Genomic DNA, 26,781 nt, shown 5'->3' with positions numbered 1-26,781 from the left:
ATTCAGTTCGCGCAGGTTCCTCCCTGCTTCCGGGGAGTCCGTTCCACCATGATCGGGGCCAACGCCCCCCGTCATGCGAGCGGAGATTGCCACCCTACTGGCGAAGGGTGCGATCGAACCTGTCCCTCCAGCCGAGATGAATTGCGGGTTTTACAGCCCGTACTTCATTGTACCCAAAAAGACCGGTGGGCTACGGCCAATCCTGGACCTGCGCGTCTTGAACCGTTACCTTCACCGGTTTCCGTTCAAGATGTTGACAGCGAAACGCCTTTTCGAATGCGTTCGTCCACACGATTGGTTTGCAGCGATCGACCTGAAGGACGCCTACTTCCATGTCTCCATTTTGCCTCGACACAGACCGTTCCTACGGTTTGCTTTCGAGGGGCGGGCATATCAGTACGCAGTTCTACCATTCGGGCTATCTCTGTCCCCTCGCGTCTTTACGAAGATTGCCGAGGCAGCCCTTGCGCCCCTTCGGCAGCACGGGGTTCGCATCCTGAACTACCTCGACGACTGGCTCATACTGGGTCACTCTCGAGAGCAGGTTTGCGGACACAGAGATTTGGTGCTCCATCACCTAGCCCGTCTGGGCCTTCGGGTCAACTGGGAGAAGAGCAAACTTTGCCCCGCGCAGAGGATCTCTTTTCTCGGTATGGATATCGACTCGGTCGCCATGTGCGCGCAGCTCTCGAGTGAGCGCGCGCAGTCTCTGCTGACTTCCCTTCGACAACTCGAGGGCAAGAGTGCGGTTCCACTGAAACACTTTCAGAGGCTCCTGGGGCATATGGCATCTGCAGCCGCGGTAACGCCGCTCGGATTGCTTCATATGAGACCGCTTCAGCACTGGCTACGCGATCGAGTCCCGAGATGGGCATGGCGGTCTGGCACGCTCCGGGTACAAGTGACTCGGGCCTGCTTACAGACACTCACCCCGTGGTCGAACCTCAGTTTTCTACGGACCGGAGTGTCCTTAGAACGAGCTTCCAGGCATGTTGTTGTGACAACAGATGCATCATCCACGGGCTGGGGTGCCATGTGCAATGGACAAGCAGCCGCGGGCTCCTGGACAGGACCCCAGCGCCTTCTGCATGTCAATTGCCTCGAGTTACTGGCAGTACGGTTCGCCCTGCACCGCTTCCGAGCGTTGCTGAGGGGTCAACATGTGCTAGTCAGCACAGACAACACAGCCGTAGTAGCGTACATCAACCACCAGGGCGGTCTACGCTCCCACCGTATGTCTCAACTCGCCCGCCATCTCGTTTTGTGGAGTCAGAAGCGCCTGAGGTCCCTTCGTGCTGTCCACATCCCTGGAGACCTGAACTGTGCAGCCGACGAGCTCTCACGGTTTCAGCCTCTCCCCGGAGAGTGGAGACTCCACCCCCAGACGATCCAGCTGATATGGGAACGGTTCGGCGACGCACAGGTAGATCTGTTTGCCTCCCAGGACTCTTCCCATTGCTCCCTGTATTATTCCCTGACCGAGGGCACCCTCGGCACGGATGCACTGGCGCACAGCTGGCCGTCAGGGCTACGCAAGTATGCGTTTCCCCCAGTGAGCCTTCTTGCACGGGTACTGTGCAAGATCAGGGAGGACAAGGAGCAGGTCATTTTGGTCGCCCCGCTTTGGCACGGCCAGACCTGGTTCCCAGAACTCTTACTCCTTGCGACAGCCCCTCCCTGGCCTATTCCTCTGAGACCGGACCTCCTTACTCAGAGACGGGGCACCTTTTGGCACCCGCGTCCAGCGTTCTGGAAGCTCCACGTGTGGCTTCTGGACGGGACACGGTAGGTTTGGACCTGCGGTGGTCGCTACCATCACTTCCGCTAGAGCTGAGTCTACACGACGTCTCTATGCGTTGAAGTGGAACCTCTTCGTCACATGGTGCTCTTCCCGCCAAGAAGACCCCTGGAAATGCCCGATCGGGTCCGTGCTATCGTTTCTCCAGGAGGGGGTGGAGCGAAGGCTGTCTCCCTCCACCCTTAAAGTGTACGTGGCCGCAATATCTGCCTACCACGATCTCCTGGGAGACAAAAAGGTAAGTCAGCACGACCTGATCATCAGGTTCCTGAGGGGGGCGAGGAGACTGAATCCTCCTCGCTCTCCTCTCGTTCCCTCTTGGGACCTCTCAGTAGTCTTAAGTGCTCTGCAGAGGCCTCCCTTTGAGCCTTTGCGGTCGGCCGAGATTAAGTTCTTGTCTATGAAGACGGCTCTGCTGACCGCATTGGCCTCGCTTAAGAGGGTCGGGGACCTGCAAGCATTTTCGGTTGACGAAGCGTGCCTTGAGTTCGGGCCGGCTAACTCTCACGTGATCCTGAGACCCCGGCCCGGATATGTGCCCAAGGTTCCTACCACTCCGTTCCGAGATCAGGTGGTGAACCTGCAAGCGCTGCCTTTGGAGGAGGCAGACCCAGCCTTGGCATTGCTCTGTCCAGTACGCGCTCTCCGCGCCTACGTAGACATGACGCAGTGTTTCAGGACCTCAGACCAGCTCTTTGTCTGTTATGGTGGAGAGCGGAAGGGAAGCGCTCTCTCAAAGCAGAGGTTGTCTCACTGGATAGTGGACACCATTGTTTTGGCATTCCAGCAGCAAGGCCGACCATGTCCCCTTGGTGTGAGGGCACACTCCACCCGGAGTGTGGCCTCCTCTTGGGCTCTAGCGCATGGCGCCTCGCTAACAGACATCTGCAGAGCTGCAGGCTGGGCGACACCCAACACATTCGCCAGATTCTACAATCTCCGAGTGGAGCCAGTGTCCGACTATGTACTCGCCCCTACGGGTGGCCGGTAATGGGCCAGGCTCAGGTGTCTTCGCTTGCTCGCCATTCCACTCCAAGGACTGGATACGTGCGATATTTTCCTCAGGTGAGCTCCACGAGAGCCCTGAGCTCCTCCAGCACTGCTTACGCCGACATCAGTTCAGTCTGCCCTTTCGAGCCCAGACCCTCATGTCCAGCCAGGTGCTCCGTGTGCATGGTTCCCCTCCGGCGACCCCCACACGAGTATTCCCACCGTAAGCCTCCTCAGTGAGCAGGTGTCTTTCCCTTGGCAAGTCCCTGCCACCCCTAGGGTTAAAAATCCACCTTCGGCTGGTACCCTAGAGATCTTCCATATGCAACCCTCAGCGGGTCATATGTGTATTCTCTAAGTCCTCCCTACGGTAGGCATCTTGGCATTCCCTCACTGGGATATGCTTCCCAGTGTACCTTGGTAATCCTGTGTTAAGTGGGAGTCCTACGGCCTTAAGTGGCGGGTCTCACACTTACGCAGGGCACTGGATGACAGCCGAGTGGCGTTGTTGAATAGGATCCCCCATTCGTTAGTCACTAACGTACGTCGTAGTGACTGAACGAAAGGGAACGTCTAGGTTACGTATGTAACCCTCGTTCCCTGAGGAGGGAACGGAGACGTACGTTTCCTTTGCCACGTCAGCTGTGCTGCCTGGAACGCGGAGTTCAGTCTTGGCTCCTGCAGCAGTAACATAATGCGATGTTGCCAGCGTACTTCCTGATATACCCACGAGGTGGGGCGGAGTTACGCATGCAAATTCCGCATGCCCATGGCATTGGCACTGCGATTGGGCGCTGTTGAATACGAAGAAGATGATTGGCTTCTAAGCGAAACCCCCATTCGTTAGTCACTAACGTACGTCTCCGTTCCCTCCTCAGGGAACGAGGGTTACATACGTAACCGAGACGTTTTATGTGTAAAATCATAAGGGGTACCATCAGCGTTTTCTGTGTAAAATCATACGGGGTACCATCAGCGTTTTACGTGTAAAATCATAAGGGGTACCATCAGCTTTTTATGTGTAAAATCATAAGGGGTACCATCAGCGTTTTTTGTGTAAAACCATAAGGGGTACCATCAGCGTTTTCTGTGTAAAATCATAAGGGGTACCATCAGCGTTTTTTTTGTAAAACCATAAGGGGTACCATCATCGTTTTCTGTGTAAAACCATAAGGGGTACCATCAGTGTTTTATGTGCAAAATCATAAGTGGTACCATCAGTGTTTTTTGTGTAGAACCAGAAGGGGTACCATAAGTGTTTTTTGTTTAGAACCAATAATGGGTACCATCAGCGTTTTATGTGTAAAATCATAAGGGGTACCATCAGCGTTTTACGTGTAAAATCATAAGGGGTACCATCAGCTTTTTATGTGTAAAATCATAAGGGGTACCATCAGCGTTTTTTGTGTAAAACCATAAGGGGTACCATCAGCGTTTTCTGTGTAAAATCATAAGGGGTACCATCAGCGTTTTTTTTGTAAAACCATAAGGGGTACCATCATCGTTTTCTGTGTAAAACCATAAGGGGTACCATCAGTGTTTTATGTGCAAAATCATAAGTGGTACCATCAGTGTTTTTTGTGTAGAACCAGAAGGGGTACCATAAGTGTTTTTTGTTTAGAACCAATAATGGGTACCATCAGCGTTTTATGTGTAAAATCATAAGTGGTACCATCAGCGTTTTATGTGTAAAGCCAAAAGGGGTACCATCAGCGTTTTATGTGTAGAACCATAAGGGATACCATCAGTGTTTTTTTTGTAAAACCAAAAGGGGTACCATCAGCGTTTTATGTGTAGAACCATAAGGGGTACCATCAGCGTTTTATGTGTAAAACCAAAAGGGGTACCATCAGCGTTTTATGTGTAGAACCATAAGGGATACCATCAGTGTTTTTTGTGTAAAATCATAAGGGGTACCATCAGCGTTTTATGTGTAAATTCATAAATGGTACTTTTCAGCTTTTTATGTGTAAAATCATAAAGGGTATCATCAGCGTTTTATGTGTAAACTCATAAGGGGTATCATCAGCGTTTTATGTGTAAATTCATAAAGGGTACCATCAGCTTTTTATTTGTAAAATCATAAGGGGTACCATCAGCGTTTTATGTGTAGAACCAATAATGGGTACCATCAGCGTTTTATGTGTAAACTCATAAGGGGTACCATCAGCGTTTTATGTGTAAATTCATAAAGGGTACCATCAGCTTTTTATGTGTAAAATCATAAGGGGTACCATCAGCGTTTTACGTGTAAAATCATAAGGGGTACCATCAGCATTTTTTGTGTAAAACCAATAATGGGTACCATCAGCGTTTTATGTGTAAAACCATAAGGGGTACCATCAGCGTTTTATGTGGAAAACCATAAGTGGTACCATCAGCGTTTTATGTGTAAAATCATAAGGGGTACCATCAGCGTTTTATGTGTAAAATCATAAGGGGTACCATCAGCGTTTTATGTGTAAAACCATAAGTTGTACCATCAGCGTTTTATGTGTAAAATCATAAGGGGTACCATCAGCGTTTTATGTGTAAAATCATAAGGGGTACCATCAGCATTTTTTGTGTAAAATCATAAGGGGTACCATCAGCGTCTTATGTGTAAAATCATAAGGGGTACCATCAGCGTTGTATGTGTAAAATCATAAGGGGTACCATCAGCGTTTTTTGTGTAAAACCATAAGGGGTACCATCAGTGTTTTATGTGTAAAACCATAAGTGGTACCATCAGCGTTTTATGTGTAAAATCATAAGGGGTACCATCAGCGTTTTATGTGTAAAACCATAAGTGGTACCATCAGCGTTTTATGTGTAAAATCATAAGGGGTACCATCAGCGTTTTTTGTGTAAAACCATGAGGGGTACCATCAGCGTTTTCTGTGTAAAATCATAAAGGGTACCATCAGCGTTTTATGTGTAAAATCATAAAGGGTACCATCAACGTTTTCTGTGTAAAATCATAAGGGGTACCATCAGCGTTTTATGTGTAAAATCATAAGGGGTACCATCAGCGTTTTCTGTGTAAAATCATAAGGGGTACCATCAGCGTTTTATGTGTAGAACCATAAGGGGTACCATCAACGTTTTCTGTGTAAAATCATAAGGGGTACAATCAGCGTTTTATGTGTAGAACCATAAGGGGTACCATCAGCGTTTTAAGTGTAAAATCATAATAGGTACCATCAGCGTTTTATGTGTAGAACCATAAGGGGTACCATCAGCGTTTTCTGTGTAAAATCATAAAGGGTACCATCAGCGTTTTATGTGTAGATCCATAAAGGGTACCATCAACGTTTTCTGTGTAAAATCATAAGGGGTACCATCAGCGTTTTATGTGTAGAACCATAAGGGGTACCATGAGTGTTTTATGTGTAAAATCATGAGGGGTACCATCAGCGTTTTATGTGTAAATTCATAAAGGGTACCATCAGCGTTTTATGTGTAAAACCATAAGGGGTACCATCAGCGTTTTATGTGTAGAACCATAAGGGGTACCATCAGCGTTTTATGTGTAGAACCATAAGGGGTACCATCAACGTTTTCTGTGTAAAATCATAGGGGGTACAATCAGCGTTTTATGTGTAGAACCATAAGGGATACCATCAGTGTTTTTTGTGTAAAACCAAAAGGAGTACCATCAGCGTTTTATGTGTAGAACCATAAGGGGTACCATCAGCGTTTTATGTGTAAAACCAAAAGGGATACCATCAGCGATTTATGTGTAGAACCATAAGGGGTACCATCAGCGTTTTATGTGTAAAACCAAAAGGGGTACCATCAGCGTTTTATGTGTAGAACCATAAGGGATACCATCAGTGTTTTTTGTGTAAAATCATAAGGGGTACCATCAGCGTTTTATGTGTAAATTCATAAAGGGTACCTTTCAGCTTTTTATGTGTAAAATCATAAAGGGTATCATCAGCGTTTTATGTGTAAACTCATGAGGGGTATCATCAGCGTTTTATGTGTAAATTCATAAAGGGTACCATCAGCGTTTTATGTGTAAACTCATAAGGGGTGCCATCAGGGTTTTATGTGTAAAACTAACAATGGGTGCCATTAGCGTTTAATGTGTAAATTCATAAAGGGTACCATCAGCTTTTTATGTGTAAAATCATAAGGGGTACCATCAGCGTTTTACATGTAAAATCATAAGGGGTACAATCAGCGTTTTATGTGTAGAACCATAAGGGATACCATCAGTGTTTTTTGTGTAAAACCAAAAGGAGTACCATCAGCGTTTTATGTGTAGAACCATAAGGGGTACCATCAGCGTTTTATGTGTAAAACCAAAAGGGGTACCATCAGCGATTTATGTGTAGAACCATAAGGGGTACCATCAGCGTTTTATGTGTAAAACCAAAAGGGGTACCATCAGCGTTTTATGTGTAAATTCATAAAGGGTACCTTTCAGCTTTTTATGTGTAAAATCATAAAGGGTATCATCAGCGTTTTATGTGTAAACTCATGAGGGGTATCATCAGCGTTTTATGTGTAAATTCATAAAGGGTACCATCAGCGTTTTATGTGTAAACTCATAAGGGGTGCCATCAGCGTTTTATGTGTAAAACTAACAATGGGTGCCATTAGCGTTTTATGTGTAAATTCATAAAGGGTACCATCAGCTTTTTATGTGTAAAATCATAAGGGGTACCATCAGCGTTTTACATGTAAAATCATAAGGGGTACCATCAGCGTTTTTTGTTTAAAACCAATAATGGGTACCATCAGCGTTTTATGTGTAAAATCATAAGGGGTACCATCAGCGTTTTATGTGTAAAATCATAAGGGGTACCATCAGCGTTTTTTGTGTAAAATCATAAGGGGTCCCTTCAGCGTTTTATGTGTAAAATCTTAAGGGGTACCATCAGCGTTTTATGTGTAAAACCAAAAGGGGTACCATCAGCGTTTTATGTGTAAAATCATGAGGGGTTCCATCAGCGTTTTATGTGTAAAACCAATAATGGGTACCATCAGTGTTTTTTGTATAGAACCAGAAGGGGTACCATAAGTGTTTTTTGTGTAGAACCAATAATGGGTGCCATCAGCGTTTTATGTGTAAAACTAACAATGGGTGCCATCAGCGTTTTATGTGTAAATTCATAAGGGGTATCATCAGCGTTTTACGTGTAAAATCATAAGGGGTACCATCAGCGTTTTTTGTGTAAAACCAATAATGGGTACCATCAGCGTTTTTTGTGTAAAATCATAAAGGGTACCAGCAGCGTTATATGTGTAAAATCATAAGGGGCACCATCAGCGTTTTATGTGTAAAACCATAAGGGGTACCATCAGCGTTTTATGTGTAAAATCATAAGGGGTACCATCAGTGTTTTATGTGTAAAACTAATAATGGGTACCATCAGCGTTTTATGTGTAAAATCATAAGGGGTACCATCAGCGTTTTTTGTGTAAAACCATAAGGGGTACCATCAGCGTTTTTTGTGTAAAACCATAAGGTGTACCATCAGCGTTTTATGTGTAAAACTAATAATGGGTACCATCAGCGTTTTCTGTGTAAAACCATAAGGGGTACCATCAGCGTTTTATGTGCAAAATCATAAGTGGTACCATCAGTGTTTTTTGTGTAGAACCGGAAGGGGTACCATAAGTGTTTTTTGTGTAGAACCAATAATGGGTACCATCAGCGTTTTATGAGTAAAATCATAAGTGGTACCATCAGCGTTTTATGTGTAAAGCCAAAAGGGGTACCATAAGTGTTTTTTGTTTAGAACCAATAATGGGTACCATCAGCGTTTTATGTGTAAAATCATAAGTGGTACCATCAGCGTTTTATGTGTAAAGCCAAAAGGGGTACCATCAGCGTTTTATGTGTAGAACCATAAGGGATACCATCAGTGTTTTTTTTGTAAAACCAAAAGGGGTACCATCAGCGTTTTATGTGTAGAACCATAAGGGGTACCATCAGCGTTTTATGTGTAAAACCAAAAGGGGTACCATCAGCGTTTTATGTGTAGAACCATAAGGGATACCATCAGTGTTTTTTGTGTAAAATCATAAGGGGTACCATCAGCGTTTTATGTGTAAATTCATAAAGGGTACTTTTCAGCGTTTTATGTGTAAACTCATAAGGGGTATCATCAGCGTTTTATGTGTAAATTCATAAAGGGTACCATCAGCTTTTTATTTGTAAAATCATAAGGGGTACCATCAGCGTTTTATGTGTAGAACCAATAATGGGTACCATCAGCGTTTTATGTGTAAACTCATAAGGGGTACCATCAGCGTTTTATGTGTAAATTCATAAAGGGTACCATCAGCTTTTTATGTGTAAAATCATAAGGGGTACCATCAGCGTTTTACGTGTAAAATCATAAGGGGTACCATCAGCATTTTTTGTGTAAAACCAATAATGGGTACCATCAGCGTTTTATGTGTAAAACCATAAGGGGTACCATCAGCGTTTTATGTGGAAAACCATAAGTGGTACCATCAGCGTTTTATGTGTAAAATCATAAGGGGTACCATCAGCGTTTTATGTGTAAAATCATAAGGGGTACCATCAGCGTTTTATGTGTAAAACCATAAGTTGTACCATCAGCGTTTTATGTGTAAAATCATAAGGGGTACCATCAGCGTTTTATGTGTAAAATCATAAGGGGTACCATCAGCGTTTTTTGTGTAAAATCATAAGGGGTACCATCAGCGTTTTATGTGTAAAATCATAAGGGGTACCATCAGCGTTGTATGTGTAAAATCATAAGGGGTACCATCAGCGTTTTTTGTGTAAAACCATAAGGGGTACCATCAGTGTTTTATGTGTAAAACCATAAGTGGTACCATCAGCGTTTTATGTGTAAAATCATAAGGGGTACCATCAGCGATTTATGTGTAAAACCATAAGTGGTACCATCAGCGTTTTATGTGTAAAATCATAAGGGGTACCATCAGCGTTTTTTGTGTAAAACCATGAGGGGTACCATCAGCGTTTTCTGTGTAAAATCATAAAGGGTACCATCAGCGTTTTATGTGTAAAATCATAAAGGGTACCATCAACGTTTTCTGTGTAAAATCATAAGGGGTACCATCAGCGTTTTATGTGTAAAATCATAAGGGGTACCATCAGCGTTTTATGTGTAGAACCATAAGGGGTACCATCAGCGTTTTCTGTGTAAAATCATAAGGGGTACCATCAGTGTTTTTTGTGTAAAATCATAAGGGGTACCATCAGCGTTTTATGTGTAAATTCATAAAGGGTACCTTTCAGCTTTTTATGTGTAAAATCATAAAGGGTATCATCAGCGTTTTATGTGTAAACTCATGAGGGGTATCATCAGCGTTTTATGTGTAAATTCATAAAGGGTACCATCAGCTTTTTATGTGTAAAATCATAAGGGGTACCATCAGCGTTTTATGTGTAGAAAAAATAATGGGTACCATCAGCGTTTTATGTGTAAACTCATAAGGGGTGCCATAAGAGTTTTATGTGTAAAACTAACAATGGGTGCCATTAGCGTTTTATGTGTAAATTCATAAAGGGTACCATCAGCTTTTTATGTGTAAAATCATAAGGGGTACCATCAGCGTTTTTTGTGTAAAACCAATAATGGGTACCATCAGCGTTTTATGTGTAAAATCATAAGGGGTACCATCAGCGTTTTATGTGTAAAATCATAAGGGGTACCATCAGCGTTTTATGTGTAAAATCATAAGGGGTACCATCAGCGTTTTTTGTGTAAAATCATAAGGGGTACCTTCAGCGTTTTATGTGTAAAATCATAAGGGGTACCATCAGCGTTTTTTGTGTAAAATCATAAGGGGTACCATCAGCGTTTTATGTGTAAAATCATAAGGGGTACCATCAGCGTTTTATGTGTAAAATCATAAAGGGTACCATCAGCGTTTTTTGTGTATAATCATAAGGGGTACCTTCAGCGTTTTATGTGTAAAATCTTAAGGGGTACCATCAGCGTTTTTTGTGTAAAACCAAAAGGGGTACCATCAGCTTTTTATGTGTAAAATCATGAGGGGTTCCATCAGCGTTTTATGTGTAAAACCAATAATGGGTACCATCAGTGTTTTTTGTATAGCACCAGAAGGGGTACCATAAGTGTTTTTTGTGTAGAACCAATAATGGGTGCCATCAGCGTTTTATGTGTAAAACTAACAATGGGTGCCATCAGCGTTTTATGTGTAAATTCATAAGGGGTACCATCAGCGTTTTACGTGTAAAATCATAAGGGGTACCATCAGCGTTTTTTGTGTAAAACCAATAATGGGTACCATCAGCGTTTTTTGTGTAAAATCATAAAGGGTACCAGCAGCGTTATATGTGTAAAATCATAAGGGGCACCATCAGCGTTTTATGTGTAAAACCATAAGGGGTACCATCAGCGTTTTATGTGTAAAATCATAAGGGGTACCATCAGTGTTTTATGTGTAAAACTAATAATGGGTACCATCAGCGTTTTATGTGTAAAATCATAAGGGGTACCATCAGCGTTTTTTGTGTAAAACCATAAGGGGTACCATCAGCGTTTTTTGTGTAAAACCATAAGGTGTACCATCAGCGTTTTATGTGTAAAACTAATAATGGGTACCATCAGCGTTTTCTGTGTAAAACCATAAGGGGTACCATCAGCGTTTTATGTGCAAAATCATAAGTGGTACCATCAGTGTTTTTTGTGTAGAACCAGAAGGGGTACCATAAGTGTTTTTTGTGTAGAACCAATAATGGGTACCTTCAGCGTTTTATGAGTAAAATCATAAGTGGTACCATCAGCGTTTTATGTGTAAAGCCAAAAGGGGTACCATAAGTGTTTTTTGTTTAGAACCAATAATGGGTACCATCAGCGTTTTATGTGTAAAATCATAAGTGGTACCATCAGCGTTTTATGTGTAAAGCCAAAAGGGGTACCATCAGCGTTTTATGTGTAGAACCATAAGGGATACCATCAGTGTTTTTTTTGTAAAACCAAAAGGGGTACCATCAGCGTTTTATTTGTAGAACCATAAGGGGTACCATCAGCGTTTTATGTGTAAAACCATAAGGGGTACCATCAGCGTTTTATGTGGAAAACCATAAGTGGTACCATCAGCGTTTTATGTGTAAAATCATAAGGGGTACCATCAGCGTTTTATGTGTAAAATCATAAGGGGTACCATCAGCGTTTTATGTGTAAAACCATAAGTTGTACCATCAGCGTTTTATGTGTAAAATCATAAGGGGTACCATCAGCGTTTTATGTGTAAAATCATAAGGGGTACCATCAGCGTTTTTTGTGTAAAATCATAAGGGGTACCATCAGCGTCTTATGTGTAAAATCATAAGGGGTACCATCAGCGTTGTATGTGTAAAATCATAAGGGGTACCATCAGCGTTTTTTGTGTAAAACCATAAGGGGTACCATCAGTGTTTTATGTGTAAAACCATAAGTGGTACCATCAGCGTTTTATGTGTAAAATCATAAGGGGTACCATCAGCGTTTTATGTGTAAAACCATAAGTGGTACCATCAGCGTTTTATGTGTAAAATCATAAGGGGTACCATCAGCGTTTTTTGTGTAAAACCATGAGGGGTACCATCAGCGTTTTCTGTGTAAAATCATAAAGGGTACCATCAGCGTTTTATGTGTAAAATCATAAAGGGTACCATCAACGTTTTCTGTGTAAAATCATAAGGGGTACCATCAGCGTTTTATGTGTAAAATCATAAGGGGTACCATCAGCGTTTTATGTGTAGAACCATAAGGGGTACCATCAGCGTTTTCTGTGTAAAATCATAAGGGGTACCATCAGCGTTTTATGTGTAGAACCATAAGGGGTACCATCAACGTTTTCTGTGTAAAATCATAAGGGGTACAATCAGCGTTTTATGTGTAGAACCATAAGGGGTACCATCAGCGTTTTAAGTGTAAAATCATAATGGGTACCATCAGCGTTTTATGTGTAGAACCATAAGGGGTACCATCAGCGTTTTCTGTGTAAAATCATAAAGGGTACCATCAGCGTTTTATGTGTAGATCCATAAAGGGTACCATCAACGTTTTCTGTGTAAAATCATAAGGGGTACCATCAGCGTTTTATGTGTAGAACCATAAGGGGTACCATGAGTGTTTTATGTGTAAAATCATGAAGGGTACCATCAGCGTTTTAAGTGTAAAATCATAAGGGGTACCATCAGTTTTTTTTGTGTAGAACCAAAAGGGGTACAATCAGCGTTTTTTGTGTAAAATCATGAGGGGTACCATCAGCGTTTTATGTGTAAATTCATAAAGGGTACCATCAGCGTTTTATGTGTAAAACCATAAGGGGTACCATCAGCGTTTTATGTGTAGAACCATAAGGGGTACCATCAGCGTTTTATGTGTAGAACCATAAGGGGTACCATCAACGTTTTCTGTGTAAAATCATAGGGGGTACAATCAGCGTTTTATGTGTAGAACCATAAGGGATACCATCAGTGTTTTTTGTGTAAAACCAAAAGGAGTACCATCAGCGTTTTATGTGTAGAACCATAAGGGGTACCATCAGCGTTTTATGTGTAAAACCAAAAGGGATACCATCAGCGATTTATGTGTAGAACCATAAGGGGTACCATCAGCGTTTTATGTGTAAAACCAAAAGGGGTACCATCAGCGTTTTATGTGTAGAACCATAAGGGATACCATCAGTGTTTTTTGTGTAAAATCATAAGGGGTACCATCAGCGTTTTATGTGTAAATTCATAAAGGGTACCTTTCAGCTTTTTATGTGTAAAATCATAAAGGGTATCATCAGCGTTTTATGTGTAAACTCATGAGGGGTATCATCAGCGTTTTATGTGTAAACTCATAAGGGGTGCCATCAGCGTTTTATGTGTAAAACTAACAATGGGTGCCATTAGCGTTTTATGTGTAAATTCATAAAGGGTACCATCAGCTTTTTATGTGTAAAATCATAAGGGGTACCATCAGCGTTTTACATGTAAAATCATAAGGGGTACAATCAGCGTTTTATGTGTAGAACCACAAGGGATACCATCAGTGTTTTTTGTGTAAAACCAAAAGGAGTACCATCAGCGTTTTATGTGTAGAACCATAAGGGGTACCATCAGCGTTTTATGTGTAAAACCAAAAGGGGTACCATCAGCGATTTATGTGTAGAACCATAAGGGGTACCATCAGCGTTTTATGTGTAAAACCAAAAGGGGTGCCATCAGCGTTTTATGTGTAGAACCATAAGGGGTACCATCAGCGTTTTATGTGTAAATTCATAAAGGGTACCTTTCAGCTTTTTATGTGTAAAATCATAAAGGGTATCATCAGCGTTTTATGTGTAAACTCATGAGGGGTATCATCAGCGTTTTATGTGTTAATTCATAAAGGGTACCATCAGCGTTTTATGTGTAAACTCATAAGGGGTGCCATCAGCGTTTTATGTGTAAAACTAACAATGGGTGCCATTAGCGTTTTATGTGTAAATTCATAAAGGGTACCATCAGCTTTTTATGTGTAAAATCATAAGGGGTACCATCAGCGTTTTATGTGTAAAATCATAAGGGGTACCATCAGCGTTTTTTGTGTAAAATCATAAGGGGTACCTTCAGCGTTTTATGTGTAAAACCAAAAGGGGTACCATCAGCGATTTATGTGTAGAACCATAAGGGGTACCATCAGCGTTTTATGTGTAAAACCAAAAGGGGTGCCATCAGCGTTTTATGTGTAGAACCATAAGGGGTACCATCAGCGTTTTACATGTAAAATCATAAGGGGTACCATCAGCGTTTTTTGTTTAAAACCAATAATGGGTACCATCAGCGTTTTATGTGTAAAATCATAAGGGGTACCATCAGCGTTTTATGTGTAAAATCATAAGGGGTACCATCAGCGTTTTATGTGTAAAATCATAAGGGGTACCATCAGCGTTTTTTGTGTAAAATCATAAGGGGTACCTTCAGCGTTTTATGTGTAAAATCTTAAGGGGTACCATCAGCGTTTTATGTGTAAAACCAAAAGGGGTACCATCAGCGTTTTATGTGTAAAATCATGAGGGGTTCCATCAGCGTTTTATGTGTAAAACCAATAATGGGTACCATCAGTGTTTTTTGTATAGAACCAGAAGGGGTACCATAAGTGTTTTTTGTGTAGAACCAATAATGGGTGCCATCAGCGTTTTATGTGTAAAACTAACAATGGGTGCCATCAGCGTTTTATGTGTAAATTCATAAGGGGTACCATCAGCGTTTTACGTGTAAAATCATAAGGGGTACCATCAGCGTTTTTTGTGTAAAACCAATAATGGGTACCATCAGCGTTTTTTGTGTAAAATCATAAAGGGTACCAGCAGCGTTATATGTGTAAAATCATAAGGGGCACCATCAGCGTTTTATGTGTAAAACCATAAGGGGTACCATCAGCGTTTTATGTGTAAAATCATAAGGGGTACCATCAGTGTTTTATGTGTAAAACTAATAATGGGTACCATCAGCGTTTTATGTGTAAAATCATAAGGGGTACCATCAGCGTTTTTTGTGTAAAACCATAAGGGGTACCATCAGCGTTTTTTGTGTAAAACCATAAGGTGTACCATCAGCGTTTTATGTGTAAAACTAATAATGGGTACCATCAGCGTTTTCTGTGTAAAACCATAAGGGGTACCATCAGCGTTTTATGTGCAAAATCATAAGTGGTACCATCAGTGTTTTTTGTGTAGAACCAGAAGGGGTACCATAAGTGTTTTTTGTGTAGAACCAATAATGGGTACCATCAGCGTTTTATGAGTAAAATCATAAGTGGTACCATCAGCGTTTTATGTGTAAAGCCAAAAGGGGTACCATAAGTGTTTTTTGTTTAGAACCAATAATGGGTACCATCAGCGTTTTATGTGTAAAATCATAAGTGGTACCATCAGCGTTTTATGTGTAAAGCCAAAAGGGGTACCATCAGCGTTTTATGTATAGAACCATAAGGGATACCATCAGTGTTTTTTTTGTAAAACCAAAAGGGGTACCATCAGCGTTTTATGTGTAGAACCATAAGGGGTACCATCAGCGTTTTATGTGTAAAACCAAAAGGGGTACCATCAGCGTTTTATGTGTAGAACCATAAGGGATACCATCAGTGTTTTTTGTGTAAAATCATAAGGGGTACCATCAGCGTTTTATGTGTAAATTCATAAAGGGTACTTTTCAGCGTTTTATGTGTAAACTCATAAGGGGTATCATCAGCGTTTTATGTGTAAATTCATAAAGGGTACCATCAGCTTTTTATTTGTAAAATCATAAGGGGTACCATCAGCGTTTTATGTGTAGAACCAATAATGGGTACCATCAGCGTTTTATGTGTAAACTCATAAGGGGTACCATCAGCGTTTTATGTGTAAATTCATAAAGGGTACCATCAGCTTTTTATGTGTAAAATCATAAGGGGTACCATCAGCGTTTTACGTGTAAAATCATAAGGGGTACCATCAGCATTTTTTGTGTAAAACCAATAATGGGTACCATCAGCGTTTTATGTGTAAAACCATAAGGGGTACCATCAGCGTTTTATGTGGAAAACCATAAGTGGTACCATCAGCGTTTTATGTGTAAAATCATAAGGGGTACCATCAGCGTTTTATGTGTAAAATCATAAGGGGTACCATCAGCGTTTTATGTGTAAAACCATAAGTTGTACCATCAGCGTTTTATGTGTAAAATCATAAGGGGTGCCATCAGCGTTTTATGTGTAAAATCATAAGGGGTACCATCAGCGTTTTATGTGTAAAATCATAAGGGGTACCATCAGCGTTGTATGTGTAAAATCATAAGGGGTACCATCAGCGTTTTTTGTGTAAAACCATAAGGGGTACCATCAGTGTTTTATGTGTAAAACCATAAGTGGTACCATCAGCGTTTTATGTGTAAAATCATAAGGGGTACCATCAGCGATTTATGTGTAAAACCATAAGTGGTACCATCAGTGTTTTATGTGTAAAATCATAAGGGGTACCATCAGCGTTTTTTGTGTAAAACCATGAGGGGTACCATCAGCGTTTTCTGTGTAAAATCATAAAGGGTACCATCAGCGTTTTATGTGTAAAATCATAAAGGGTACCATCAACGTTTTCTGTGTAAAATCATAAGGGGTACCATCAGCGTTTTATGTGTAAAATCATAAGGGGTACCATCAGCGTTTTATGTGTAGAACCATAAGGGGTACCATCAGCGTTTTCTGTGTAAAATCATAAGGGGTACCATCAGTGTTTTTTGTGTAAAATCATAAGGGGTACCATCAGCGTTTTATGTGTAAATTCATAAAGGGTACCTTTTAGCTTTTTATGTGTAAAATCATAAAGGGTATCATCAGCGTTTTATGTGTAAACTCATGAGGGGTATCATCAGCGTTTTATGTGTAAATTCATAAAGGGTACCATCAGCTTTTTATGTGTAAAATCATAAGGGGTACCATCAGCGTTTTATGTGTAGAAAAAATAATGGGTACCATCAGCGTTTTTTGTGTAAACTCATAAGGGGTGCCATAAGAGTTTTATGTGTAAAACTAACAATGGGTGCCATTAGCGTTTTATGTGTAAATTCATAAAGGGTACCATCAGCTTTTTATGTGTAAAATCATAAGGGGTACCATCAGCGTTTTTTGTGTAAAACCAATAATGGGTACCATCAGCGTTTTATGTGTAAAATCATAAGGGGTACCATCAGCGTTTTATGTGTAAAATCATAAGGGGTACCATCAGCGTTTTTTGTGTAAAATCATAAGGGGTACCTTCAGCGTTTTATGTGTAAAATCATAAGGGGTACCATCAGCGTTTTTTGTGTAATATCATAAGGGGTACCATCAGCGTTTTATGTGTAAAATCATAAGGGGTACCATCAGCGTTTTATGTGTAAAATCATAAGGGGTACCATCAGCGTTTTTTGTGTATAATCATAAGGGGTACCTTCAGCGTTTTATGTGTAAAATCTTAAGGGGTACCATCAGCGTTTTTTGTGTAAAACCAAAAGGGGTACCATCAGCGTTTTATGTGTAAAATCATGAGGGGTTCCATCAGCGTTTTATGTGTAAAACCAATAATGGGTACCATCAGTGTTTTTTGTATAGAACCAGAAGGGGTACCATAAGTGTTTTTTGTGTAGAACCAATAATGGGTGCCATCAGCGTTTTATGTGTAAAACTAACAATGGGTGCCATCAGCGTTTTATGTGTAAATTCATAAGGGGTACCATCAGCGTTTTACGTGTAAAATCATAAGGGGTACCATCAGCGTTTTTTGTGTAAAACCAATAATGGGTACCATCAGCGTTTTTTGTGTAAAATCATAAAGGGTACCAGCAGCGTTATATGTGTAAAATCATAAGGGGCACCATCAGCGTTTTATGTGTAAAACCATAAGGGGTACCATCAGCGTTTTATGTGTAAAATCATAAGGGGTACCATCAGTGTTTTATGTGTAAAACTAATAATGGGTACCATCAGCGTTTTATGTGTAAAATCATAAGGGGTACCATCAGCGTTTTTTGTGTAAAACCATAAGGGGTACCATCAGCGTTTTTTGTGTAAAACCATAAGGTGTACCATCAGCGTTTTATGTGTAAAACTAATAATGGGTACCATCAGCGTTTTCTGTGTAAAACCATAAGGGGTACCATCAGCGTTTTATGTGCAAAATCATAAGTGGTACCATCAGTGTTTTTTGTGTAGAACCAGAAGGGGTACCATAAGTGTTTTTTGTGTAGAACCAATAATGGGTACCTTCAGCGTTTTATGAGTAAAATCATAAGTGGTACCATCAGCGTTTAATGTGTAAAGCCAAAAGGGGTACCATAAGTGTTTTTTGTTTAGAACCAATAATGGGTACCATCAGCGTTTTATGTGTAAAATCATAAGTGGTACCATCAGCGTTTTATGTGTAAAGCCAAAAGGGGTACCATCAGCGTTTTATGTGTAGAACCATAAGGGATACCATCAGTGTTTTTTTTGTAAAACCAAAAGGGGTACCATCAGCGTTTTATTTGTAGAACCATAAGGGGTACCATCAGCGTTTTATGTGTAAAACCAAAAGGGGTACCATCAGCGTTTTATGTGTAGAACCATAAGGGATACCATCAGTGTTTTTTGTGTAAAATCATAAGGGGTACCATCAGCGTTTTATGTGTAAATTCATAAAGGGTACTTTTCAGCTTTTTATGTGTAAAATCATAAAGGGTATCATCAGCGTTTTATGTGTAAATTCATAAAGGGTACCATCAGCTTTTTATTTGTAAAATCATAAGGGGTACCATCAGCGTTTTATGTGTAAACTCATAAGGGGTACCATCAGCGTTTTATGTGTAAATTCATAAAGGGTACCATCAGCTTTTTATGTGTAAAATCATAAAGGGGTACCATCAGCGTTTTACGTGTAAAATCATAAGGGGTACCATCAGCATTTTTTGTGTAAAACCAATAATGGGTACCATCAGCGTTTTATGTGTAAAACCATAAGGGGTACCATCAGCGTTTTATGTGGAAAACCATAAGTGGTACCATCAGCGTTTTATGTGTAAAATCATAAGGGGTACCATCAGCGTTTTATGTGTAAAATCATAAGTGGTACCATCAGTGTTTTTTGTGTAGAACCAGAAGGGGTACCATAAGTGTTTTTTGTGTAGAACCAATAATGGGTACCATCAGCGTTTTATGAGTAAAATCATAAGTGGTACCATCAGCGTTTTATGTGTAAAGCCAAAAGGGGTACCATAAGTGTTTTTTGTTTAGAACCAATAATGGGTACCATCAGCGTTTTATGTGTAAAATCATAAGTGGTACCATCAGCGTTTTATGTGTAAAGCCAAAAGGGGTACCATCAGCGTTTTATGTATAGAACCATAAGGGATACCATCAGTGTTTTTTTTGTAAAACCAAAAGGGGTACCATCAGCGTTTTATGTGTAGAACCATAAGGGGTACCATCAGCGTTTTATGTGTAAAACCAAAAGGGGTACCATCAGCGTTTTATGTGTAGAACCATAAGGGATACCATCAGTGTTTTTTGTGTAAAATCATAAGGGGTACCATCAGCGTTTTATGTGTAAATTCATAAAGGGTACTTTTCAGCGTTTTATGTGTAAACTCATAAGGGGTATCATCAGCGTTTTATGTGTAAATTCATAAAGGGTACCATCAGCTTTTTATTTGTAAAATCATAAGGGGTACCATCAGCGTTTTATGTGTAGAACCAATAATGGGTACCATCAGCGTTTTATGTGTAAACTCATAAGGGGTACCATCAGCGTTTTATGTGTAAATTCATAAAGGGTACCATCAGCTTTTTATGTGTAAAATCATAAGGGGTACCATCAGCGTTTTACGTGTAAAATCATAAGGGGTACCATCAGCATTTTTTGTGTAAAACCAATAATGGGTACCATCAGCGTTTTATGTGTAAAACCATAAGGGGTACCATCAGCGTTTTATGTGGAAAACCATAAGTGGTACCATCAGCGTTTTATGTGTAAAATCATAAGGGGTACCATCAGCGTTTTATGTGTAAAATCATAAGGGGTACCATCAGCGTTTTATGTGTAAAACCATAAGTTGTACCATCAGCGTTTTATGTGTAAAATCATAAGGGGTGCCATCAGCGTTTTATGTGTAAAATCATAAGGGGTACCATCAGCGTTTTATGTGTAAAATCATAAGGGGTACCATCAGCGTTGTATGTGTAAAATCATAAGGGGTACCATCAGCGTTTTTTGTGTAAAACCATAAGGGGTACCATCAGTGTTTTATGTGTAAAACCATAAGTGGTACCATCAGCGTTTTATGTGTAAAATCATAAGGGGTACCATCAGCGATTTATGTGTAAAACCATAAGTGGTACCATCAGTGTTTTATGTGTAAAATCATAAGGGGTACCATCAGCGTTTTTTGTGTAAAACCATGAGGGGTACCATCAGCGTTTTCTGTGTAAAATCATAAAGGGTACCATCAGCGTTTTATGTGTAAAATCATAAAGGGTACCATCAACGTTTTCTGTGTAAAATCATAAGGGGTACCATCAGCGTTTTATGTGTAAAATCATAAGGGGTACCATCAGCGTTTTATGTGTAGAACCATAAGGGGTACCATCAGCGTTTTCTGTGTAAAATCATAAGGGGTACCATCAGTGTTTTTTGTGTAAAATCATAAGGGGTACCATCAGCGTTTTATGTGTAAATTCATAAAGGGTACCTTTTAGCTTTTTATGTGTAAAATCATAAAGGGTATCATCAGCGTTTTATGTGTAAACTCATGAGGGGTATCATCAGCGTTTTATGTGTAAATTCATAAAGGGTACCATCAGCTTTTTATGTGTAAAATCATAAGGGGTACCATCAGCGTTTTATGTGTAGAAAAAATAATGGGTACCATCAGCGTTTTTTGTGTAAACTCATAAGGGGTGCCATAAGAGTTTTATGTGTAAAACTAACAATGGGTGCCATTAGCGTTTTATGTGTAAATTCATAAAGGGTACCATCAGCTTTTTATGTGTAAAATCATAAGGGGTACCATCAGCGTTTTTTGTGTAAAACCAATAATGGGTACCATCAGCGTTTTATGTGTAAAATCATAAGGGGTACCATCAGCGTTTTATGTGTAAAATCATAAGGGGTACCATCAGCGTTTTTTGTGTAAAATCATAAGGGGTACCTTCAGCGTTTTATGTGTAAAATCATAAGGGGTACCATCAGCGTTTTTTGTGTAAAATCATAAGGGGTACCATCAGCGTTTTATGTGTAAAATCATAAGGGGTACCATCAGCGTTTTATGTGTAAAATCATAAGGGGTACCATCAGCGTTTTTTGTGTATAATCATAAGGGGTACCTTCAGCGTTTTATGTGTAAAATCTTAAGGGGTACCATCAGCGTTTTTTGTGTAAAACCAAAAGGGGTACCATCAGCGTTTTATGTGTAAAATCATGAGGGGTTCCATCAGCGTTTTATGTGTAAAACCAATAATGGGTACCATCAGTGTTTTTTGTATAGAACCAGAAGGGGTACCATAAGTGTTTTTTGTGTAGAACCAATAATGGGTGCCATCAGCGTTTTATGTGTAAAACTAACAATGGGTGCCATCAGCGTTTTATGTGTAAATTCATAAGGGGTACCATCAGCGTTTTACGTGTAAAATCATAAGGGGTACCATCAGCGTTTTTTGTGTAAAACCAATAATGGGTACCATCAGCGTTTTTTGTGTAAAATCATAAAGGGTACCAGCAGCGTTATATGTGTAAAATCATAAGGGGCACCATCAGCGTTTTATGTGTAAAACCATAAGGGGTACCATCAGCGTTTTATGTGTAAAATCATAAGGGGTACCATCAGTGTTTTATGTGTAAAACTAATAATGGGTACCATCAGCGTTTTATGTGTAAAATCATAAGGGGTACCATCAGCGTTTTTTGTGTAAAACCATAAGGGGTACCATCAGCGTTTTTTGTGTAAAACCATAAGGTGTACCATCAGCGTTTTATGTGTAAAACTAATAATGGGTACCATCAGCGTTTTCTGTGTAAAACCATAAGGGGTACCATCAGCGTTTTATGTGCAAAATCATAAGTGGTACCATCAGTGTTTTTTGTGTAGAACCAGAAGGGGTACCATAAGTGTTTTTTGTGTAGAACCAATAATGGGTACCTTCAGCGTTTTATGAGTAAAATCATAAGTGGTACCATCAGCGTTTAATGTGTAAAGCCAAAAGGGGTACCATAAGTGTTTTTTGTTTAGAACCAATAATGGGTACCATCAGCGTTTTATGTGTAAAATCATAAGTGGTACCATCAGCGTTTTATGTGTAAAGCCAAAAGGGGTACCATCAGCGTTTTATGTGTAGAACCATAAGGGATACCATCAGTGTTTTTTTTGTAAAACCAAAAGGGGTACCATCAGCGTTTTATTTGTAGAACCATAAGGGGTACCATCAGCGTTTTATGTGTAAAACCAAAAGGGGTACCATCAGCGTTTTATGTGTAGAACCATAAGGGATACCATCAGTGTTTTTTGTGTAAAATCATAAGGGGTACCATCAGCGTTTTATGTGTAAATTCATAAAGGGTACTTTTCAGCTTTTTATGTGTAAAATCATAAAGGGTATCATCAGCGTTTTATGTGTAAATTCATAAAGGGTACCATCAGCTTTTTATTTGTAAAATCATAAGGGGTACCATCAGCGTTTTATGTGTAAACTCATAAGGGGTACCATCAGCGTTTTATGTGTAAATTCATAAAGGGTACCATCAGCTTTTTATGTGTAAAATCATAAAGGGGTACCATCAGCGTTTTACGTGTAAAATCATAAGGGGTACCATCAGCATTTTTTGTGTAAAACCAATAATGGGTACCATCAGCGTTTTATGTGTAAAACCATAAGGGGTACCATCAGCGTTTTATGTGGAAAACCATAAGTGGTACCATCAGCGTTTTATGTGTAAAATCATAAGGGGTACCATCAGCGTTTTATGTGTAAAATCATAAGGGGTACCATCAGCGTTTTATGTGTAAAACCATAAGTTGTACCATCAGCGTTTTATGTGTAAAATCATAAGGGGTACCATCAGCATTTTATGTGTAAAATCATAAGGGGTACCATCAGCGTTTTTTGTGTAAAATCATAAGGGGTACCATCAGCGTTTTATGTGTAAAATCATAAGGGGTACCATCAGCGTTGTATGTGTAAAATCATAAGGGGTACCATCAGCGTTTTTTGTGTAAAACCATAAGGGGTACCATCAGTGTTTTATGTGTAAAATCATAAGGGGTACCATCAGTGTTTTATGTGTAAAACCATAAGGGGTACCATCAGTGTTTTATGTGTAAAACCATAAGGGGTACCATCAGCGTTTTATGTGTAAAACCATAAGGGGTACCATCAGCTTTTTATGTGTAAAATCATAAGGGGTACCATCAGCGTTTTTTGTGTAAAACCATGAGGGGTACCATCAGCGTTTTCTGTGTAAAATCATAAAGGGTACCATCAGCGTTTTATGTGTAAAATCATAAAGGGTACCATCAACGTTTTCTGTGTAAAATCATAAGGGGTACCATCAGCGTTTTATGTGTAGAACCATAAGGGGTACCATCAGCGTTTTCTGTGTAAAATCATAAGGGGTACCATCAGTGTTTTTTGTGTAAAATCAAAAGGGGTACCATCAGCGTTTTATGTGTAAATTCATAAAGGGTACCTTTCAGCTTTTTATGTGTAAAATCATAAAGGGTATCATCAGCGTTTTATGTGTAAACTCATGAGGGGTATCATCAGCGTTTTATGTGTAAATTCATAAAGGGTACCATCAGCGTTTTATGTGTAGAAAAAATTATGGGTGCCATCAGCGTTTTATGTGTAAAACTAACAATGGGTGCCATTAGCGTTTTATGTGTAAATTCATAAAGGGTACCATCAGCTTTTTATGTGTAAAATCATAAGGGGTACCATCAGCGTTTTACGTGTAAAATCATAAGGGGTACCATCAGCGTTTTATGTGTAAAATCATAAGGGGTACCATCAGCGTTTTATGTGTAAAATCATAAGGGGTACCATCAGCGTTTTATGTGTAAAATCATAAGGGGTACCATCAGCGTTTTTTGTGTAAAATCATAAGGGGTACCTTCAGCGTTTTATGTGTAAAATCTTAAGGGGTACCATCAGCGTTTTATGTGTAAAACCAAAAGGGGTACCATCAGCGTTTTATGTGTAAAATCATGAGGGGTTCCATCAGCGTTTTATGTGTAAAACCAATAATGGGTACCATCAGTGTTTTTTGTATAGAACCAGAAGGGGTACCATAAGTGTTTTTTGTGTAGAACCAATAATGGGTGCCATCAGCGTTTTATGTGTAAAACTAACAATGGGTGCCATCAGCGTTTTATGTGTAAATTCATAAGGGGTACCATCAGCGTTTTACGTGTAAAATCATAAGGGGTACCATCAGCGTTTTTTGTGTAAAACCAATAATGGGTACCATCAGCGTTTTTTGTGTAAAATCATAAGGGGCACCATCAGCGTTTTATGTGTAAAACCATAAGGGGTACCATCAGCGTTTTATGTGTAAAATCATAAGGGGTACTGTTACACCCGGCTCAACGGTGCAACATAAAGGGAGACGACACAGCAGAACGTTTCCAAACAAAACCATTTATTAAACAAAAATAACATAATAAGAAGTTAATATCAGTAAGATAATCAGTATGAGGTGCGCGTGAATGGATGCTACACATAAAGCAATGACTGTAAATGACAACAAAACAAAAGATAAGAGCGCATGGCAAACTGCTCCTGAATGAGTGCTGAGCAGCCGCCCCGACAGCCTCTTGCTCCATGCTTAAGACAGATCCTGTGACGAGCAACAGGTGCACTCAATTACCAAATCACCAGACCTGCAACGACAAGAGAAAACCAAAACACCAACCAACACAACTTAACCCTAACACACCCCCCTAAAAAAAAATTGCCCCCCCAACTCTGGTAAATTATAACATACATACAGAACGTCAGCTCACATCAGTTGCAGACAGAATAGCCATCTTCACGCCATCATGGGCACACGTAACAGGGTGTCCGCTAAAACGTTCTCAGCTCCTTTAATAAGTTTCATCGTTAGGTTATAAGGCTGTAGATAAAGTATCCATCGCATTAACCGTTGACTCAGACTCTCGTAGAACCCACTTGATCCACGCAGTCCTCCATTCGATCAACTGTGACAGTTGTGCTCGCTGAAAAACAGATAAAATGAGACAACTCCCCAATTCTTTCAGAGTTTAAATGAGGTTGCATTACACCATCTGGAACTTTAACCCCCTCTGTCTTTCCCACCAAAGACTGACCCAACCCAACCCATCCATTACAGAAAGAACCACAACGGATGGTTTAAAAAATGTTTCAATAAGTTCACATGACAGATTTGACTTCTCTTCTTTCTGTCTGGAGTCGTAATTTCATAGTTTACATCAGATAGGGCACGCACAACAGTATAAGGTCCCATAAATTTAGCACAAAACGGAGAGCCCATTAAAGGCAACAATGCTAAAACTTGAGCTCCAGAACTAAATGCCCGCTGTTCAGACTGGTGATCAAAAAGCTCTTTCATCCTCATTTGCGCCTTCTCGAAATTTATCTGTGCAGCTTGACCGGCTAAAAACAAACGTCTGCAAAGACCATTGACATACTCAAGCAAACTCTGAGGTGGCTGTTTACCTCTTAATTGGTCACCCACAACGGCAAGCGGACCAACACAGTCTATTAAAAGGTGCTCAAAAGGTTGCTCAACTGGAGGTATTGGACACAATGGGGTCTGTTTCAGTGTCTGATTAGGCTTCCCCGTCACTTGACTGGTATGACAGGTTTTTATAAACCACGAGATATCCCTCTTCAACAGCGGCCAATAAAAATGCTTCAGAACTCTATCATATGTCTTTTTTACACCCAAATGCCCAGCTATATCGCCGTGAGCCAACCGAAGAACAGCATCTCGAAGTTTCTCTGGTACAACAACTTGCACCATTGACTCACCACCACAATCTTCTCTGTGGGCCAGCCACTTACGCAGCAGCACTCCATCATTTATGAAGTATCCAGTCGCAGAACTCTCAACATCATCCCGTGAAAGAACGGCATCGAACAAAGTTTTCAACCCAGGATCATCCCTCTGGGCGTCCACTAGTTCTACACGAAAAAAATTAGACAACATGGACAATCCAGGAGCGACAAACTTAACTGGTGTACGGGTGTTGCATAAATTAACATCCTCCTTTAGCTTCTTGGACTCAGACCTCGTAACAACAAGAGAGGTACCCTCTGACAACTCACCACACCCCTGATCGGGAAGGGAAAACGGAGTGACAATCGGTGATGGGGCCAATACCGGCCACACACACTCCCCAGCTAAGTTGTTTCCCAAAATGACCTCCACTCCCTCCACTGGCAAAGAAGGGCGCACTCCCATAGTCACTTCTCCATTGACCAACTGGGACTGCAAAAGGAACTTGTATAGAGGAACAGACAACGTTTGAAGAGCAATTCCTTGAATCAACACAT

Source organism: Gobio gobio (genome assembly GCF_949357685.1).
Source record: "Gobio gobio genome assembly, chromosome: 21".
NCBI classification, from domain to species: domain Eukaryota; kingdom Metazoa; phylum Chordata; class Actinopteri; order Cypriniformes; family Gobionidae; genus Gobio; species Gobio gobio.
This window is presented reverse-complemented; position numbering follows the sequence as displayed.